This window comes from Cynocephalus volans, chromosome X, assembly GCF_027409185.1.
Source record: "Cynocephalus volans isolate mCynVol1 chromosome X, mCynVol1.pri, whole genome shotgun sequence".
Lineage (NCBI taxonomy): Eukaryota > Metazoa > Chordata > Mammalia > Dermoptera > Cynocephalidae > Cynocephalus > Cynocephalus volans.
Window position 1 is genome coordinate 175,502,193 of NC_084478.1, and position 21,233 is coordinate 175,523,425.

General features: G+C 46.0%; 1 protein-coding gene across 3 annotated transcripts in view; it reads right to left on the minus strand.

The window, feature by feature from the left end:
• Positions 1 to 21,233, minus strand: part of MAMLD1 (mastermind like domain containing 1) — a 116,257-nt gene that overhangs the window by 15,392 nt on the left and 79,632 nt on the right. The gene's annotated exons all lie outside the window — the stretch shown is intronic.

Below are 21,233 nucleotides of genomic sequence, written 5' to 3' on the forward strand. Positions count from 1 at the left end.
TTTTGCTTGCCATTACCCTACTTAGCCAAGTGCAAATTGGATTTCAATACACCATAATTGTGCATCTACAAATTATAATACAAAAAAGCTACACAGCTCAGGTCTGAGATTTTCTAAGGAATAGAATCCTAGGAGCTCTATCAGCAGCACTGTTCAACAGAGCTTTCTGAGATGATGCTAACTCATCATCCCAGAAAGAATAGAATGTTCTGTAGCTGTGGTGTCCAGTATGGTAGCCACTGGCCACATGTGGCAATTGAGCACTTGAAATGTGGATGGTACAAATGGAAAAGTGAATCCTTAAATTGTACTCACTTTTAATTAATTTAAATTTAAGTAGCCACATGTGGCTGCTGGCTACAGTACCGGGGAGCACAGCTCTTTGGCATAGTGGCTGAGTCCAGGCTCTGGAAAAAGAGGGTCTGTGCTTGCATCATGGATTTGCTACTTGCTAGCAATATAATTGTAGGGAAGTTACTTCACCTTTCTGTGCCTTAGTTTCCTCATCTGTAAAAGAAGGTTAATGTACATTATCCATAGAGTGGTGGGGGTTATGGGGATTAATTGAATTAATACATATGCAGTGTCTGGCATGTTGTATGAGCTCTAAGAAGGTTAGTTAGCAGTAGTATTAATTAACAATAATACCATGTTATTGAGCACTTTAGCAATGTTCCAGGCACCGTTTTATGAATTTTATACAGATTAGCCTGAAATTGGACATGTTCCAGGTGTGGTCTGGCCAACTTGGCTCAGAAAGTCCTGTCCTTTGGTAAAAAGACCAATAGTAATGATAAATGATGCTGCTGCTGATGATGATATTAGAAATATTTACTGAGAACTTAGTATAAGGCACTGATCCCTTTCTAAGGATCATTTCAATTAATTAATCCTCAGAACAACCCCATGAGAATGGTACTGTTATAATCCCATTGTGAAGATGAGGAAACTGAGGCACAAAGAGGTTAAGCAACTTGGCCAAGATCACTTGTTAGTGAGTGCCAGAGCTTGGACTAGAGCACAGGTATTGCCTGACTTCAAAGCCCGTGCTCTGAGTTTTGCATGACCAAATTGCCCAACTGAAATTTTTGTTATTGCAATAAGCAGACCAGCAGCAAGTAGACTTTGGAGGGCCACCAGAGGTCCACAGGTGTGCAAAGGCTGGCTTCTGTGCGACCCAGGTGTCCTTTTCTTTCTACAATGCCTATATCCTGAAACAAGGAGAACTCCCAGTTGGGGAATTTCTATTATGATATGTGTGGTTTGGGGGCTGGGGGGAGATAGGGCTCACTAAAGAAATTCTGTGAAAAACTCTAGGGTAGCGCCAATCCCACCCATTTGGTGGGTCTGTTCTGTAAATTTGCATTTTGTAAAAGTTTCCTTGGAGCAGAGTCCCTCCTATGCAAACCTGGAAGATTTTGAGCTTTTCTGGATTTTTTTTTTCTCCATGAATGTGTATGATTTAAGTTTAACATTTCAAAGTTTAAATGTCCAGGGCTGACTAAAATTGCCCAGATTCAAAATCAAGTTCACTTAGTGACTCAAGTTCTCAGACTTTAATCACAGGATTAAGTTCAACTGGTAAACAGCTACTTTGACTAGGGGGAAAAATAACCCAATAACACAAAAAGGTAAAATCCATAATATATAAATCTGTTAAGAAGTGAAGGAAAATTATGTTTTCTGCAAAATTAATTCCAATGAGCACGCCACTGGACAGTTAACTCCCTGGGATAAGGACTGTGGCCTCTGTATCTCGTATAGTGCTAGGCACAGAGCAGGTCTGTAATCTGCTTCTGACGCTTAGGCTGGACCTAAAGGAAGACTGTGTGGTTGGTCGGCCAAGGTGGGCCACTGGGACTCATCCAGACAGTAAGGCGAGGTCCAGAGGACTGCTACTGGGGAGCGTCAAGGGGGGGTGTCAAAGAGGGAGGGTGTCAAGGCTCTCTGGCGTGTAGAGTCTCAGCAGCCAGGAGAGGCCTGTGGCAATGATTGCTCTGACAGCTTCGAAGGTTCCCACTGTGTCATGATGATAATGGTGATGGTGATAACAGCTACCATGTATTAAACGTATACAATGTGCCAGGCACTGAGTGAAACACTGTACAGTTTTTAATCTCATTTAATCCCCATGGCAAGCCTGAAAGATGGGTACGTATTATCTCCATTTGACGCATGAGGAAAATAAGGCTCAGAGAAGCAAAGTAACTTGCTCCAAGTCAGATGGTAAGTAAGTGGCAGAGCTGGGAGCTGAATCTGGGTCTAACTTACTCTAAAATCCAGGCTCCTAATCACAAATACTAAAAATGCTTCTGTATGAAGTCACGTTCAAAGCACGACCGTTTATGCTATGCATACTCACCCCACCTCCCCTCCCAGCCTCGAGTTCCCTCAGTGTCTGCTTGCTGGGTACGGTTAGCACTGCTGATAGGCCCTGGGGTTCCAAAGGAGCCATCCAACTAACTGTCACATTGGGGCAACCGAGGAAGGGAGTGGCAGGATTTCCTTTGGAGAGTTCCGGATTTTGACAGCAGATCTAATGCATGTGTCTAAATTCACTCCCTCCCAAACCCCCATTAAAACTACAGTAAGGGTTTATGTTTTGTTTTGTTTTTAAAGACAAAATCCTGCCGGGATAGGGAGACGAGGAGAGGAGATAACAGCACCATAATTTACGAAGCTAAATAAAAAGTAGATGGTTGACTGACTCCACAGCCCTAAGGAAGAGGAATCACAAGGCAGCACAGGGGAAAGCTGGAGAGAAACTTGGTCTGTACAGCAGAATCTTCCTCAGGCTCAGGAACAGGAGCCCCAGATTATCTCTGGAACTGGGAGGTGAAGGGGAATTGGGGGTTGGCTGAAAGCTATGTAAGAAGCAGGTAGTTCTCTGGGTCCCCTCCCTGTCTCTTTGTCCCTGAGCATCTGCCTCTCCCCAGGCCTGGCAGAGCTCTGGCCTGACCCTTTGCTGGGTCAGCTGATGGCACTGACTTCACAGAGGTGTTCTGCGCTGAGCTGCACCCGGGAGCTGGAGGCGCTGGAGTGCTGGAGGCAGGCCGTGGTGAGCTCGAAAGCAACACACACAGAGCAGCCCAGTCCCTCCGACCCTATTTCTCCTGCATGTCCAGTACCCTGTCCTTCCTTCTGGAAGCCTTCATCTAATAGTGGCCTATGACTCTTTCCTTACACATCTAGAGTGGGCTCGCCACTCAGTTTTTCAAAACGAAGCAATTGCATATTTCAGACTCCATTAATAACTGGTGAAACTATATAGAAAAGCAAAAGGATGATTATCTTGAAATCAGGGTAGTGATTACCTCCAGGAGGAGGGAGAGGGCTGTGATCAGGAGGGGCACATAGGGGTCTACTTGGGGGTTGTCAACATTCTATGTCTCGACCTGATGGGTGGTGACACAGGTTTTCACTTCCCACTTCTTTGTTAAACTGTACATATAGGCCTTGCACACTTTTCTGTATCTATGTTATATTTCCCAATAAAGGGAATCAGCTATTTACACAGCTCTATACAAAGCTATGTACCAATAACGTGAAATATATGTTTCTGTATAGAAAAAAAATAATAAAATCCAGTATTTCGATAAGTTAATGTAGTTATCCCTAGGTTATTTATATATTAAATATTTATATTTTTTATTATCCCATGAGGTATGTGTTTTCTCTCTACTTTTCTCCATTTTCCAAGTTTACTACAAAAAACATATATTACTCTTGTGGTCAGAAAGTCATAAAATGTATTTTAAAAAGTCAAAATCCCCATCTAAAAATGCACCTAATAAAGATCAACCAGAAGAGGAGATGAGCCATCTGTGGAAATCTGTGCAGAAGATAAGTACCTAGAGATTGGTGGCAATCAATGCCTCATCACTAGGATGAGCTCCAAGGTCTCCAGGTCCTAGGGCCTGTTCCTAACGTCAGGATAGTTGCTATCTCTGGGAAGAGCGAGGGGCATACAGCGGGCTTCTAAAATATTTTTAATGTTCTATTCTCCACCTAGTTGGCAGGTACATGGGTATTGGTTTTATTCCTATATGTTTATATACTCTTCTGTATGTGTATAGTACAGATTCCAAAAAGCATGTCCTTTAGAGAAAACCAGGAACCAAGTGAGTAGAGAATATGGTACTGTCAAAAGAACAACCCAAGTTTATATAAAGTCATCATTTAGAGGTTTAAAAAGTTGCTTTGGAATTTTGGTTTTCTCGACTTGTCTTCTCTGCTGCAAATCTCAGCTTTTTCTGGAGCTGCTCCAGGCAGAGGAGATCAGGGTAGAGTCAAGGCTGCAAGGACCTAGCTGAGCACACTCTTTTCATGGGATTTAGTGTTTACCTGATGTCGGCTTTCTGAGCGCTTGTCAGGAATGCCAACCCTTCCAGGGCTCAGGATTTGGGGGCCTGCCTTCTTGAGCTAGATTTTATCCACATAGACAATCAAGTAGGTATTTCAAGTACAAATGACCCTGTGCTTTCCTGATACTCCTCTTTCTCCCAGCTACTTGTCTGATCTCCTTCCTTCCCTACCTTTATGGGAGGGGACATCATTCTCTGCTCTCTTGTCACTGAAGGTCTTACCTGCTGTCTTGTCCTTCTGGCCCATCCCGTCTCCCTGGGGCCAACTCCTCTCTCTACCTCCCCGACACTTCTCTGACTTGAGGAGAAATGAGAGATCACCTACTCAAGTCATCACTCTCTGTAGATGGAGAGAGGTCCAATGGCTTGCGCAAGATTGCCAAGCAAGTTAAAGACAGACAGCCCAAGAGCTGGAAAGATCTACAGAGAACATCAATCACCACTGTTTTGCAGGGACTCGGTCTCTGGGCATGAGCCCTGGAATGCCACTGTCCGAGGACACTGGCTGCTACCCACTCTCCACTTGGTAGGTGGGGACACTGAGGCTCGTGGCAGGGAGGAGCCTTGCCCCAAGTCAGAGCAGATTAGAGCTCAGCACTTCCAATTCCCAGCCCAGGGTGCCTTGTTGTGACTCCTTTATCCCAAACGCAGCCGCTTCCCCTGATCTGAAAGCCAGGAATGGAGAAGGGAAGGGGAAAGCTGGGGGTGTGCAGCTTTGATGCACAGCCTGGGGAGACAGCTGTGTGAGAAGCAAGTGCCACGACGGAGAAGAGGAGAAAGTGTGCTGGATGGAACTGGCCTCTCACAACCTCTCCGTGACTCTCTGAGATTCTCCTCGCTGAGAGTAAGTGAAAAGGCCATTCTGTATTTCTGAGTTCAACAGGCAAAACACTGCATCCCCCCATCTCAGCATCCAGGGCTGTGCCCCTGCAAAAGGCCTGCAGCCTCAGTGCCTCGCTCTAAGGCGAGCCTCTTCTAGGCTGCATTTTGGAAGAGGGGAAGAGGCTTTCGGAAGCCCACGTTAGTAACGGGAGCACGATGGGTGAGGTGGGGGATGCTTGATGGGGAACCAGAGGAAGGGATGGTAGCCATGTGCCAGGCTTCCTTCATTGTGGCACCAATCCAAAGGCTCTGGGAGCCCTTCCAGGGCAGAGCATCAGACATGCTGTCCCCCCACTGTCCTTGACAGTGACGGCAATGAAATTTCCATTTGCTGGCCATTTGGAATGCAATCCCCCTAATCTCAACTGGGAAGACTCCTCAGGGGCCCACTAAGGCACCGGTGATGCACACCTGGAGGCAGCTAGGCTAACCAGACCCTCAGCACAGTTCCATGGGCGATGCCCAGGTCTGAGACCAAAAAGGGAACTCTCTTTTCTTAGCCAAGAGGCCCAGCAGCATCTCTGTCACACTGACTCTCTGAAATGTCTGTCTCCTTTTTCTTGTCCCACTGGGCCAGGCTCTGCCAGAGGCCAAGCCAGTTTGCCACTCAGCTGCTCCAGGAGCAAGGAAGAGCCTCGTTCCTCTCTTCTCCCCATTGCCCTCCACCCCCCCAGCCATGCGGCCTCTGGCTTCCCCAGTGCTGCTTGCTTCTTCATGCTCCTCCAGTCCTCGCACAGATACTCTAGTCATTAGCACATATAAATAGCCACTTAGCCCAGATTACACTGAGGCTCTGAGAGTCGTCACACTCTGGCACAGGAGAGGGGGCTCTTCTCCCAAAGAATTTGGAGGACACTCCCATCTGCTTATAGCAAGAAATCCATCCACTGGGCTTGGCAGTAGGTGATCTGAGAACTAATGGAACCAATCAACGAGGGGAGCAGTGAAGGACACTGGAAAATGCCAGAGGGAGAGGCAGGAGACCTGGGGTCTAGGTTTAGTTCCTCCACGTACTTGGCAGCTGTGTGACCTCAGGCAAGTGATGTTACCTCTCTAAGCCTCCATTTGCTCATGCAGTAAGTAGGGATAACAACAGAGCCCACTGAACAGGGCTGCTGTGAGGACAGAATGAAAAGACAAAGGAAAGGCCTCAGTACAGGGCTTGGTGCAGCACACACACTTGTAAAGGCTGGTTCCACCATCTACCTCCACCCTTGCTAATATAAAGAGCCCTGGCCTGGAAGTCAGGTGACCTGAGTTTTAATCTGGGCTTTGCCATTAGCTGTGTGAACTTGAGAAAGTCCCTTTCCCTTTTACATCTATTGACATGACCATGTGTTTTGTGTCCTTTATTCTGTTAATATAGTGTATTGACTGCACTGGTTAATTTTCACAGGTTGAACCATCCTTGCATTCCTGGGATAAATCCCACTTGGACATGACGTATAATCCTTTTTGAATGTTGTTGGATTCAGTTTGCTAGTATTTTGTTGAGGATTTTTGCATCTCTATTCATAAAGGACATTGGTCTACCTTTCCTGTTTAGGGCCACAGTTGCCCCATCTGTAGTTGAACTAGACAACCTCCAAGGTCTTTTTCAGTATTCATGTTCTCTGATTCTGTGATACTAACATGATTAAGAAATAGTGATTCTTATGTACCAGACAGACAAAAGTTAGACTCCTTATAAAGTAATTAAGAGGTCAAATATTCAATTTTCTCATTTCTCAAATAACTTTAGTCCCTCCAGTCTGCCCCACCTCCGAGGCCTGCAAATCTTCAGACACTTAGGATGGAAAATAAATCCTGCCAGCTAGTTCATTTTCAACTTCTTCCAAATGCATAGGGTTTTGTTTTTCTAGACCTGGGGTTAGAGAGGGAATCAAACAAACAAAGGGAAGAGGAAAAAGCAGCAATACAAACATTGAGTGAAAAAGCGACAAAGCAGCACAGTCTACCTACAAACCAATTAAGCCAGCCTTGCTTTGCTCTCCAAAGTAGTCAGTCTAATTCTGCCCCCTGCCTCTGTTCTTGTAGTTGCCTACTGCCTGCCAGGGAATCAGAGAATGGCCTCCCCAGCCACAACTACCAAAGGAAGGATGTGGTGGCTGTGCCAATGCTCAGATCTCCTGCCATGGGGAGCATAATTGATTGATGGCCTCCCTTGGATCCACCAACGTTGCCACATTTGGCCAGGGCTCCACTCCCAACCAGTGACTGACCATGGTGAGCATAGTAACACAGGTCAGTTCCTGTGAGGTGCAGCAAAAAGGCACCATCTATGAATGAGGAAGTGAGTCCTCAGCAGACACTGAATCTGCTGGTGCTTTCATCTTGGACTTCCCAGCCTCCAGAACTGTGAGCAGTGAATTTCTGTTGTTTATAAGCCACCTAGTCTATGGTGTTTTGTTTAGCAGCCCGAACTGACCAAGACAGTGAGCAACTTGAGAAGCACTGCCCTGTCTCCTCTCTTAAGCACTTGGCTCACAGCTCAGTGAGTTAATTTCTGTCTGAGCATTACTGTGGTTTCTGTACATTGCTTGGGCTAGATGTCTTTTTCTGTTACTTTTCTTCCTCATCTCAGTCATGAACTGGTTGCTTTAAAAAAGACAATGCAAGCCATGGGGAACAAGTCTACTCCCCCAGGGTTCCTGATAAGAGGGGATTTAGTTGAGACCTCTGACAGTCTCCACCTACTGAAGCCCGGCAGCCTTCAGCAAACATGCAGTCTGTGCCCTGCAGAGAAGGTTCTGGTCTCCTACCATACTGCTCTATCTCCCTCATAAGGGCCTTGCAACCTAGTAAATGGGTGGTTCATGAGCCTGTTTCAAAGGAAGAAGGGCTAGTTCTGGGAACCAAAAAGCAAGCATAAGCCTCACCTACCACTATGCCTGGGAAAACAGACAACTTTTTTGATGTGTGAATATCCAATGAGAATGGGATCCATCAGTTACACTTAAACTTAGGCATAGCGTTCACATTCAACATATGTGAGATATACTTTTAGTCCGTTTGTGGACTTTGTAATAAATACACTGCCTTCTCCAAAGAAATTATTTTAAGTGGTTTGGTTTTGATTTAATTATACAGTTATATTTAGTGGCAGGGAATTACAGCAATGATGATAAATAGTAAAAAGTGTGATAAGTTCATATCCTACTCCCAGATTTGAAGCTGCTTGAAGATGTACTCAAGATGTAGAATGGGTGAGCCTGGATTCCAAGCCAGAAGTCAGGAGACCCATGCTGTTACTTGGGGCCAGCCATTTCATAGTCTCACTGGACTCCCACTTCCCCAGTGGGAAAATGCGGGGATCACCCAGATCTGCTCTCTAGGCCCTGCTGAGTTGGCATCTGTGAGCTGGAGGGCCGTCTATTGCCTTCACCCAAGTGCCTATCTACAAACTGTATGGGCATGGGGGAGGAGGGACCTGGGTGATCAAGGGGCTGCTCTCTGGAAAGAGGAGGTCCAGAGTGCCCAGTAGGGAGATACCCTGGAGGGCACCAGGTTCCCAGAGAGAAGGGGGAGGGGCTATGAAAGAGTTGGCTGCAGATGCCGGGGACACTGGTGTTCTCCATCACTGTGTTTGTTTCTTCTGAGTGTTTGTTTTGTCCCTTTGGAGCACCCATAATTGTACACTGTGAGATGTGTTGTATAGATTGCTCAATAGTTCTCCACTGTAAGAAAATACTGAGGCTGCAATCTGCTCACAGTCTGCCTTTCATAGCATATGCAACACATAATTACTGAGCAGCTATCATGATCCAGGCTCTGTGTTGTGATAACATTGATGAACAAGGCAGATACGGCCCTTGCTCTTTTAGAGCTGGCACATTCATGTAATGGAGAAGCACTTAAACAAGGATTTATAATAAAGGCTGATCAGTGCTATAAGGGAACATTACAGGGTGCTAGAGAACAAACGACAGAACCCAACCCAGGCCGGGGTGGGGGTTGGTTAGAGGACGCTTTTTGGAGGAAGTGTGGTTTAAACTGTGACCTGAAGAGGACCGGCCTGTGGCTCACTCGGGAGAGTGTGGTGCTGATAACACCAAGGCCACGGGTTCGGATCCTATATAGGGATGGCCGGTTCGCTCACTGGCTGAGTGTGGTGCTGACAACACCAAGACAAGGGTTAAGATCCCCTTACCGGTCATCATTTTTAAAAAAAAAAATAAACTGTGACCTGAAGGATGATTAGATGTTGGCCAGGTGAGAGACCTTGGGGAAAAAATTGGCGAAGTTCCCGACCCAACTTTATCTACACCACAGCTTCGCCCAGTGCCACTCCTGCTCTAGACATGATGGATGTACTCAGACTATGTAGGAAGAATGCTTGCAAAATGAAGCCTAAAGGGTCCAGGCTCTTCGTAGGAAAGGCGCCGCTTTCTGCAGTCACACAGAGTGAGCCCACAGAACGCGGTGCTGCTTCGGGCTGGGGGTGGGTGGAAGGGGTGGACAGTCTTCATATTTCTGTTCTTAACTTCTTAAATTCCAGTAAGCTAACTTTCCCGAAGCCCTAAAGTGTCCTTCACTTTCTGCCCCACTTGTTGAATTTTGGATTACAAACCAAAGCAGGAGCTCCAAGATGTTTTTAGTTGTTCACATGGTAGAGCTGGGCGTGTCCCACTTATAGAACAACCAGTCCTAAGTCAGTGTAGAGCAGAAGGGATAGCTAAGAAAAATCCCAGAGCCCTAATTGTCAGAATCAGAAGAGCCTGTCGAGATCATCTACACCAGAGTTTTGCAAAGGTGGGGGGCGCGGTTCTTGGACCAGCCGTGGCAGCATCCCCTGGGAACTGTTGGAAATGCAAATTCCTGGGCCCCACTCAGACGTACTGAACCAGAAACTCTGGTTTGTGGAACTGAGTAATCTGCATTTGAACGAGATCTACAGGGCACACTCCAAGGTGAGAACCACTGGTTTAATCTAACTCTCTCATTATACAGAATAGGAGTCTAAGTTGCAGAGAAGCAAGGAGCACCTGATCCCTGTCCAAGCCTTGCTACCCCTGTCTCAAAAGGTATGATATGAATGATGGATCCGTGACCACTGTGTGTTGCTTTCCAACTCCCCCTTTCCAAATGGCAGATTTCTTTTCTTTTTTCTGTACACCTTCTCTTTCTTTGCCAAGGTGAGCATGGTGGCCAAGGGTCTGTGCAACATGAACAGCTACATACTGACCAAATTCAGAGGATGGCACATCACCTGAAGTTTCTAGATCAGAGCCGGATCCCTTTGGGGAGGGGGCGAATAGGTTTTCGTAGGGGAGAGCATCTTGAGAGGCATATGCATGGGAAGGAGGGAGCGTACGGGTGAGGAGGAGGTTAATTGCAGCAAATGCTGTTGGTTGCCTGGCCAGCATCACGTTTTCCTCCTCTTGCTACCTTCCTCTGTTTTCATTCAGGTGGCCTCTCCTGCCCCACGCTACCCATATGCTTTGGTGGAACTGGGCTCTGCTCAAGGTTCTTAGTTCGGCTGATGTGAAGCAGCATAATAGGTATGTGATCGAATTGGGCCAATGTGCCTGAAGTCCTCGGGGGCTTCTGGGAAAGAAGCTTCCTCGCTCTTCTGACAGAAATTCGAGAAGCAACTTGTCTGCTCTCTGAGTGGGGGCAGGAGGAAGCTTGTAGCCCCTGGAGTTGCTGGCAGCTATGGTGTGTCCACAAGGGGGAGCCAGCCTTAGGCTGAGGCCCATGCCACGGAAGGCAGAGTAGACAGCCAGAAAGCAACTGCATCTTTGGTAACACTGTTGAACTCAAACCAACCCTGAAGTCTGTCCAACTGCTAGAATTTTACTTGCAGGAGTCAGTAAGTCCCCTTTATTGTTTAAGCCACTATTGCAACCGAATGCATCCTAACTGATAAAGAAGCTAGCCTGGCCCCTCAGACCTCTGAGTTCATGAAGTCTGCTTTATACCTCTTGCCTCATGTTAGAGAATACTCCATTTCTCATGGTGAATCTCAGGGCCTGCTGAACCCTGCTCAGCCTTGAGTCATGCTTCTTTATCCTAGAACAGTTCATTTAAAGAGAAATCTAACATACCTGAACTGTCTGTACAACACTCTCCAACAAACACTTCCAGTGCAGATTAAATATCACAATCTTGGGCTGTTCATTCCGATGTCAAGTGCTATACTCAAGCTCTTAAATATGCATTAGTTGAATGTGATACACATTTTAGAAGCAATAGTCTAGCTTAACAACGTTAAAAACTTCTGGAACATATTCAATTCTGATGCAAACTTGAATATGTACTTTGTGGGTTTCTATGAAGAAAATAATTGATGATCCAAACTGGAATCCATCTATAGAAAATAGGCAGTGCTAGCTCCTAAAAGCAAGTATTGGCACCAACCTCCTGAATTTTTAAATCCTTTGAAAAGTCCAAGAACATACCAGAACATCAAGATTTCATTTCAGAGATAACAACTGTAAACAAGAAAAAGTTAAAAGCCTGTAAAAGGTGTTGTTGAGTAGGATACTGATGGCTCTAGAAACAGTAGTGAAGGTTCATTCTGTTTCTCTAGTCCAATGTTAAATCAAAAACTCTCTGTACTGGGAGAGTGGAAAATAGACACAAATCACACGCAAAACAGACACAAATTATGGAGAAGGGCCTAGCCCTCAGTAACGTCTTTGGCATAGACAATGAGCTCAGGCAGAACAGATGGGGCATGTGGCTATCACCCTTGCAAGTGGAATGTAGGAGGCAGGAACAAAGTGGATTGTTGGGAACAGGGGGATTTAACCTCCTGCTCTCCTCTCTTCTGGGCCAAATACACCTGGAGCATTTTAGTTAGTCCAGTAGAGCCTTACCCACCCAGAGGGTGTTATTCCAGTGCCCTGTGACTCAGGGGAAACATCACAGTTGTCCTCAAATCTCTCCAGGGCTCTTAAGCTTTGGTGGAGGGGGGGGGCGGTGCGTATTGGACTGGAGTATTGATCAATCTCAAGTTCTGTAACTTGTCTCAAAAATGGGGCATAGATATGGATTCTAAACTACATGTCAATCTAGCTCTGAAAAGTCACAAGATTTTTTTTTTTTGCAGCAGGGACTTGGTAAAGTCCTGTAAGTTCCTGAGGCCATGCCATCATTCCAAAAACAGAGTGACAGTTTTATCAATGGATGAGTCCTTAGTTATAATCTTGCCTTTTGCAGTGCGGGGTAACTACAGAGCTTGGAAGAGTGGTGCTGCCTGCCAGCTGCTGAGGAAAGAGCCAGGCAGAACAAATCTGTATGATTCCAGATCTGTGTGAATTCAGAGGGAATCGACATGGTCAAGACCACTGCCAGAGGCTGCCTTTTCAACTCCATTCTGCTCCTTTGAACTATAGCAATTAATAGAGCGATAAGGGAAGTCAGGGAATCTTTCTGGGAGGAGGGTGAGGGAAGGAATTTACTTGTGATTTAATTATTCTGCTAAAGAAGTCATTTCCAAATTAAAAGTTAATGAAACAAATAAAAGAAACAAAGTATATAGCTGTCAAATGACAAAAACAAATACAAACAAAAATCTAAAAAGATAATTTCTGCAAAGAATGTAGAATCTGTGCTCATAAACTAGTGGAATAACCCTCTTGATTTTTTTTTTGTTTTAAACCAGTGGCGGAAGCTTATTCAAACACAACCAAGTGTTCACATAAGTTACATTTTGAACCTAACAGGACAAGGACACATGCTGAACAGCCTTCAAAACATGCTCACTTGATACTGTGCTAGTTGAAAAGAAATAGGAGTTATAAATACACTGTGTGTAAGTGAAGACCACTCACTACTCTCAGGGCTGAAATCGATTGGTTTATGTGCGAAGTACAGTGTCACCCCAGAGTGGTGTGAAAAATTCTTAACTGGGAAAAGCCATAACATGAGTGGCCTGAATTTCTAAGCTAGCTGTTTTTTTGGCTTTTCTTATCACGTACTGCTGTCACTGTGGTATGTGAAATGGCAGCCAGAAGTCTTGTTTTGTCCTTGTAAATTGCATTAAATGACGATGACAACAGCAACAGAACAACCAGTGCAAATTACCACTGGAAGTCTAAAGCTGCGTATTTGTTGAAAGGTGAAGAAATCACACGTACTCGGATGTTGCACAAGTGCTGTAGAAGGGCAAGAAGCTCAACTGGGCTGGGAAGATGCACTGTGGTCCGGGGGTAGTGGCCCTACGTGCAGACGCAAAGTTCTCCCTGCTGCTCGACCTGAGAATGTAAGGGTTCAGCAGGCTCCTAAGCCTGAAAGCCTGGGCATTTCTATCAATAATTACTGTAAAACACTCAAAACGATCTCAAGAACTTAACATTCTGCAGAGGTTAGCAGACTCATTTACTGGTTTATTCTCCGCTGCATTCTTCTTCTTCTTCTTCTTTTTTTTTTTTTTGTCTTTTTCGTGACCGGCACTCAGCCAGTGAGTGCACCGGCCATTCCTATATAGGATCCGAACCCGCGGCGGGAGCGTCGCAGCGCTCCCAGCGCCGTACTCTCCCGAGTGCGCCAGGGGCTCGGCCCTCCGCTGCATTCTTCTACCCATTCATTCAAGGGGTCGCCCAGCCCACATTTACAGAGCTAGATAAGACGTGTTTCTGTGCCTGAGGAATTTCCCATCAACTAGGGGAGCAGACAAGACACAAATAAGTCTAATTTAATAAGTGGACATCACCAAGCCCTGAGACGCAGAAACCAAAGTTCTTGCGAGCTGGGGCATAAGTGGGGGACACAATGCCCAGGTGAGTCAGCTTTCCAAAATTCATTTAGGCATTGGTTAGAGGCTCTTGTTTTTTACTTTGTGCGCCAGTGCCAAGGCCTTAGGAGCTTGTTCTAACTGTATTTGAGATCCTTAACCTTTTCCAGAACTGTATCCCAAGGCTTAGCACTTGCTCCAGAAGAACAGTTTGTATAGAAAGCCAGTCAGAGACGGCGAGTCACCGGCATTGTTCTGCTGGCTCCTGTATTACTCAGCAAACTGTGAGTCATTATGGTGTTTCCAGACTCGCAGATGCATCAGACAGCCAATGAAGTAAGTGGGGTTTCTCATCCCATTCAGAAGCAAAGATAAGGTTCGTTCCTATTTACACTCACTTCTTTGTTCCCCCACCCACATGTTGTCATTTCTCCAAAATGCCCAGAAAGGGACAGCCATTTTGTCCAATTTACCAGGAAAGTTATTTCTAAGCACTGGCTATGCCCGGTGACCCTATCTTGTGTGTTGAATGCACACATGCTTCAATAAGACATGCAGAACACCCAGGCAGCCCATGCAAAAGGACGAGTGAACACAGTCAGCACTCCTCCCTAAGATGGAAAACGGGCAGCTAGCTTGCTGCCACTTTTATATTGCACACTAACATTGGAAAAGAAAGTGCTGCTTTTGATTAGGAGAGAATTAGCAAGAGCTTTACAGCTACAGTTTTATCAATTCTCTTTTTTAAAATTCTAAATTATTATTTATTATGAGCATATTCATTTTTACAAATGATGATATTTCTTCATGCCCTTTGCCCGAACTATCACTTCCCAAACCCCCTCCCATGTTCATCGCAGCTCTGTTTACAACAGCTAAAATATGGAACCAACCTAAGTGCCCATCAACGGACGACCAGATAAAGAAAATGTGGTGTATATACACAATGGAATACTACTCAGCCATGAAAGAGAATGCAATTCAATTCTCTTTTTAATGTAGTAAGATATATATAGCATAAGACTGACCATTTTAACTGTTTTTAAGTGTACAGGTCAGTGGCCTTAAGCACATTCCCAATGCTGTGCAGCCATCACCGCCGTTCATCTCCAGAACTTTTTCATCTTGCTCAACTGAAACTCTGTCCCCATTAAACACTAACTCTCCGTTCCCCCTCTCCCCGGCTCCTGGCACCCACCATTGTACTTTCTGTCTCTATGAATTTGACTATTCTAGGTACCTCATGTGAATGTAATCATACAATATCTGTCCTCTTGTGTCTGGCTTATTTCATGTCCTCAAGGTTCTCACCCATGTTACAGCGTGTATCAGAATTTCCTTCCTTTTTAAGGCTGGACAATATTCCATTATATGGACATAGTGCATTTTGTTTATTCATTCACCAGTTGATGGACATTTGGGTTGTTTTCACCTTTTGATTATTGTGAATAACACTGCTATGAACACTGATGTACAGATAATCTGTTCAAGACGCCGCTTTCAATCTTTTTGGATATATATCCATAAGTGGAATTGCTGGGTCATATGGTAATTCCATGTTTAATTTTTTGAGGAACTGCCATACTGTTTTCCACAGTGGCTCTACCGTGTTACATTCCCTCCAGCAACGCACAAGTGCTCCAATTTCTCCACATTCTCACCAGCACTTGCTATTGTCTCTGTGTGCGTGTGCGTATTTGTGTGCATGTGTGTATTTGTGTGTGTGTCTGTTTATAGTGACCATTCTAATGGGTGCCAAAATTTTGGTGTTTGAAGATGTGAAACTAGAAAGCTATAGTCGAGTGCTTTGTCTGTTCACGTTTTCCAGAACTCTTCTTTGATAGGGTTGCCTAATAAAGGGCATATTATTATTCCCACTTGTTCCCACTCAGGCCTGAGTGGGGGCCTCCCATAACATTCAAAGCTTTGTCACATGGAAATAAATGATCATTAGTCACAATTTAAAGCGAGGAGTTCACCTTCATCTATTAGCCTACTGAGCCAGCTGGCTTTGGGAAATTCTCTTCATGTGCCACGCAGACGTGGGCCTGCAGAAGGGTCTAGGTGCCCAAAGCTATGCTCACCTTTTCTGCTCAAAAATGGAGACGACCGAACTTGGTATTATGCTACGGGAGAAAAAGCCAGCCAGAACCTGTGCCTTTAGCTTCAAATCCAAAGCTCCCCAAAGCAAAGCAAGAGCTGGAACGATTTTTGACAAAGTAGAGCTATGCATCTTTCAGGACCTGAAGGCCACATTTGGCCCAGGACTATGAGTATGATGTCCCAAAGTGCCCACTGTCTCTTCTCCTGTGCACCTAGCTCCAATCGCTAGATCAAGGTCTGTGGGTGCTGAGCTCTTCCCCTGTGACTTCAAGCTGCACATTTTCTAATCTAACATGCAACTCGATTAACATGAGGTGAAGGGACAAAGCACTGAAGAGACAGATCAGTGCTGACCCTTTATTCCACTCTCTGTCTTAGAAGCTGTTATTCAAGTAGGAGTCAGGAATCTCGAAGTCTCAGGACAGCCACAGAGATCAGCCTCGGGATGGGGGTGGGGTGATCTCTTTGGACCTCTATGTCAGTTTCAGCTTTCAACAACCCTACTGCTTTGGATAGGGGAACTAACACTGTAAGCCCTCATCTAGCAAAAACCCACCACCCAATAAAGCAAACAAAAGTAGGATTTGTCATTGTGGGCAGAATAACAAAATCAAATAAAATGCCAAACCGTTTCAACTCCTCAGGAGAAAGCGTGTAGGGTGTGGTGCTCCAGCCATTAGCAACATTCTGTCTCCCACTGCCCCTTCGACCTCAAAAGTAGCCAGGGCAGAGCACACACAGTTGCTTGGCACAGCAGGCTCAGGTCGTGGGGGTCGTCAATCCCCAAGGGACAGAGCAGGTCAACAGTACAATTAGGCTCAGGAAAGGTTTCCTAAATCTGTACTGTAGGACCATGAATGGATCTGAGAGAGGGAAGCTGGGGAGGGTGCCGGAAGGGGAGGGGAGGATGTGGTTGAGTCCCCTGAGTCCTTATGTTTTGCTCGCCTGGATCGGTCACCTCTCCGACCCCGGCTTGTCGCTCTGGCACCGTCCACTCATGCACTCCGTGACGATACTAGCTGTAGATATTAGGGCTCCAGCTGGACGGAGCAAGGCCGCTGTGACTTTGCATCTGCTCTGGACCTTGTTTGTACTTTGCTAGCTTTCCACTCAGAGACGTGACAGTGGTGGAGCCCTTCACCTTCAAGTTTGTTGTACGTACGGAACTGGACTGCCACTCCACGTGACATTCTACATTTTGGGTTTGTATGGGTTCAGGAGGACATACGGTTTAAAGCAGCACAATATAATGATTTACTTCTGTCCTCTTAAGCTCTTTGAAAAGTGAAATGAGATTTCTTTCCTTGCCTTACAGTGACAAATAAGTTTTAACTAACAGTATAAAATAATTTATACACTTTGTTTTTAAAAGGTCTCAGTTTGGACCCGCCACCCCCCCCTCCCCCAGCCCCCCAGGAAGTTTCCTTGTTTCTCTTCAAGCATGCTAAGACGAAACAGAACAAAAAACTGGACAGGAGGCCTCTGAAAATGGTTGCCTCTTTGGCTTTTATAAGCCAAGTTACTAAGCAATGAAAAATGCTATCTGTTGATCTCTATTAGGGAGCCTCTGTAGAGGGGGCTTCTAGCATCCCCGTGAGTTTTGGTGTTGAGTGCAGTGAGTGAGGGCTCATTCCTCAGGGACACAGCGTAAAGTCCCCTTCACTGCAACTCATTCACTCATTCAACGTGACTTGATGACTTCCTGTCAGGTCATTCATTGTCCAACTTCTGACAGAAAAAAAGGTTGACATTTAAGAGGTTAGCATTTGACAAAGCCACTCATTTTATATTTCCGCTTTTTGAAAAAGAAACATAGCTTTGGGGTGGAGAATCATTAATGGCTCTCAGAAACCAAAACAGAAAATGAAAACAAGTTTTTGATTCTTGGTAACATCAGTACCAAGTTCTGAGCCTGTGTTTCCCAAATTCAACAGCCTGCGTTGTTTCATTTCCTGGCAATTCAGAGTGGCTAAAACAAAACTTTGTCAACCCTGATAGCGGTCCCCAAATTTTCAAAATGCATGTTACACTGCGCCCAATCATAGCTGCTCCCAAAGCAGCTAAAAAACTTTCCCCAAACTAAATGGCTCTTTGCAGCCCAGTTTAGAAAGAAAGAAAGAGCTAAGCTTGCACGTACGATCATGTTTAAATACAAAATAAGAATGCTCGCTCAGGAAAACATGTTCGTGTCTGGTAGAGAAGATGCGTGCAGGGCGAGCTCCAGGCTCTGATCCATGGGCTCTTTGAAAGCTGACTCTCGGCCCCCAATCCTTCATCTGGCACACGGGGGCCCTTCCCCAGTTGTCAGTTGACTGGTGGGCAGCCTAGAGCTTCCCCCAGAGGCCTCCACTCTTGCACTGCAGCGGGACTAACTTTTGAAGTGGAATCTGTGATGCTTCTCACCAGAATTAGTAAGAGAAAAAACATGAAGATACTTCCCCACCCACCCTCCCCCCAAAACAAGAGAAGGCGGCAGGGGAGCAAGCAAAAGGACGTGCAAGTCCAAGGGCACAGGCCCTTCTTTGACACTATGTGGTGCATCTGATTTTAGGGAGCGGGTCACGTATTTCAGCAAGATAATGTTCACTTTCTAAAAGTGAGCAATTCCAAGCATAGGAAAAGGCTCACTTGCCGTCTCTCCTGACTCTTTCTCTAGTTGGAGCCTAAGCTCGATCAGAATAGGGAATTTCCTTGTTCTCACTAACCTGGTTTGATCATTTTTGTTTCCAATGGGAGGTCATGGTTTGAATGTAAAGAATTTTATTTGCTGTGCTATTTTAGACAGCAGTAATGAAAGGTTATGTTCTACGAAGTGGGCTAGTCCCGCCTTGGAAGCCCAAACCAAAATGAATCTTGGGTTCCTGCAAAGATTCTTTGTGGAGGCTTTGGGGGTGGGTGTGAGAGGTGGAGAAGAGGGAGAGAAGGCAGAGGACAGAGGCAGGCACCCCTTCGGGATGGGTGCTCTGTGCACCATGGCATCCACCGGGGGCCTGCTTTGAGCCTTCAAAAACCAAGGCAGACAAGAAATGCCAAGCCCCCAAGACCATAACCAAGCAGGCATTCCTGGTGGCATTGGTGCTAGGCAGGCCAGCAAGTCACTGAACACCCCTGGGAGCCAGAGAGGAACCTGGATGCTGAGCTCAGGCATTCCAAGCTCATTCCACTAGGTTACTTGTGTTCTGAATTTCTAGAACTTTCCTGAAATAGTGGCAGCTAACATCGAGGGAGCAGCATTATTGCGTGCCAGGCCCTATGCTAAGCACTTTTACCTCATCTCATTTAATCCTCCCCTGCCAAGTCCCCGGACTCCACTGCCACATGCTGTCTCCCTTCAGGTCCTGGGTGCTGGAGAGCTACACTTCAGAGGGGCTCACGGGTGGGGGTGACGAGGGGGCTTCCCCAGGGTCCCACCTCAGATGGAGCCGTCCAGATTCCTGTCACAGGCCCAGTCCCTTGGAGAGGAAAAACGGTGCGTTCACTGTGTGCACAATTGCTGGCTGTTCACTGCTGCCTATGCTAAAGAGACGCGAGGCTCATTGTTAAAGGTAGAAAGCATGTCAGATCCAGTACGGGCTAAATCCAGCCTTTTCCAAGGCAGGCCTGAGTCCCCTTACTCTCCCCTCTCAAAATTTGTCAAAACAACATCATGTGCCTCCTTGGTCTATTTCTCCGCAGCTGCCCCCTGCCCCTGTGCCGCGCGGCCTGCCTGGAGGATCAGATTCCAGGCTGTTCTGTTCTCATTCCAACTGGCCACCGTCCACATCCCTCCTCCCATGGAGCCGCACTCCAGCTCTGCAGATCTCCACACACTTGTTTTTGTCTTTGAGTCAATGCAGGGCTCATTTTCCAGTGGCGGGTGTTAAAGTTGAAGTTAAGTCCTAACCCTGATTTTTGCAACACCCTAAGGTATCTCTAATAGTCTTCAGGGAGGAGGGGCATCAAATTATGGCAACAATAGTCATTCTGCCTCACTTTGATTAAAAACAGCCTGGAGGTAGGGTGAGGAATACAGTGAGATGATTTGGGGTCACCGAAATCCAAAAAACCAGGGCTGGGTGTCACAACGCCAAAGAGAGTTAAAGATTCCTCCCTTGATAATTCCAGGTCCACATTCCTTATCTGTCATTTCAAGTCCAAGAAGTTCTGAAAGCCAATTTTATTTTGGTAAATTGGTGCCAAATTATATTTGGGAGCAAATTTTACCTGGACTTAGTTAAATATTCATATTTTTCTGCAAAAATAATAAAATGCTTCCCCAGATTCCACTGGAGCGTTGTATGATATTTGGTATGTATACCATGTTACCTTTCTAAAGTCCTAAATGTTCTGAATTTGGAAACTCATCTGGCCCCAGGGGTTTCAGGTCCAAGCCCACAAGCCTGCACTAGCCCTGGCTGAGCACATGGTGTGTGCTGGGCACTGTTCTAGGCCATTTCAGGTTAGCATCTCCTTTGTCTTCCCAGCGCCCTGTGTGATGGGGACTATTCCTTTCTCCATTTTCAGCTGAGGCTCAGAGGGCTTAAGTAACATTGCTCCCGGCACTGGCTCTGTCAGTGTGGACCAGACTCGAACCTCAGTTCTGTCTGCCTCCAGTGCCCTTGCTTAACCTGCCACACTGAACTGCTGCCCTGAAGCCAGATGGCATTTGCCTTTTCCCTTAAGTGGAAGCCAATAGTCCCTTGAAGTTGCATATTTCACTCAACTGGTGAAGTGAAATCCCCCGAGTTGAGAAATACTAATTTGCAAATAAAAATGAGCTCCTGTAGACAGCTGAAATCGGCATTTCTGTTTACCAAGGGTTTGTTTCTCATCTCATATTTAGAAACTACTTCTTTAGAAAACCAAGACCTGCATTCAAATGCATGTCCAGTCTTTGCACGGTAACCACCATCATCCATGGGAACAGCAACATGCTGGTAAATGCCATGTCCTTGGTAATTAGTGTTTCTAAGGCTTAGCGTGGCCATCAGGAAAACCTGGAAAGTTTGTGTACCCTGCTGGAAGTGAGAAGCAGGCACTTCCCCACCACTGTGGCTGCCATCTGGCTTTCCACAGGGCTACCAGCTTTTGCCTCAAACACTCGCCTCTTCCTTTCCTTTTCGTCCTCCTCTGGAAGAGTGACCAGGGCTGAGTTCTTGGGCCTTGAAGTTAGTGGGGAGAGGCCATGGGAAGGAATAGGGGGGCTGAGCTTGGAGGTCTGCTCA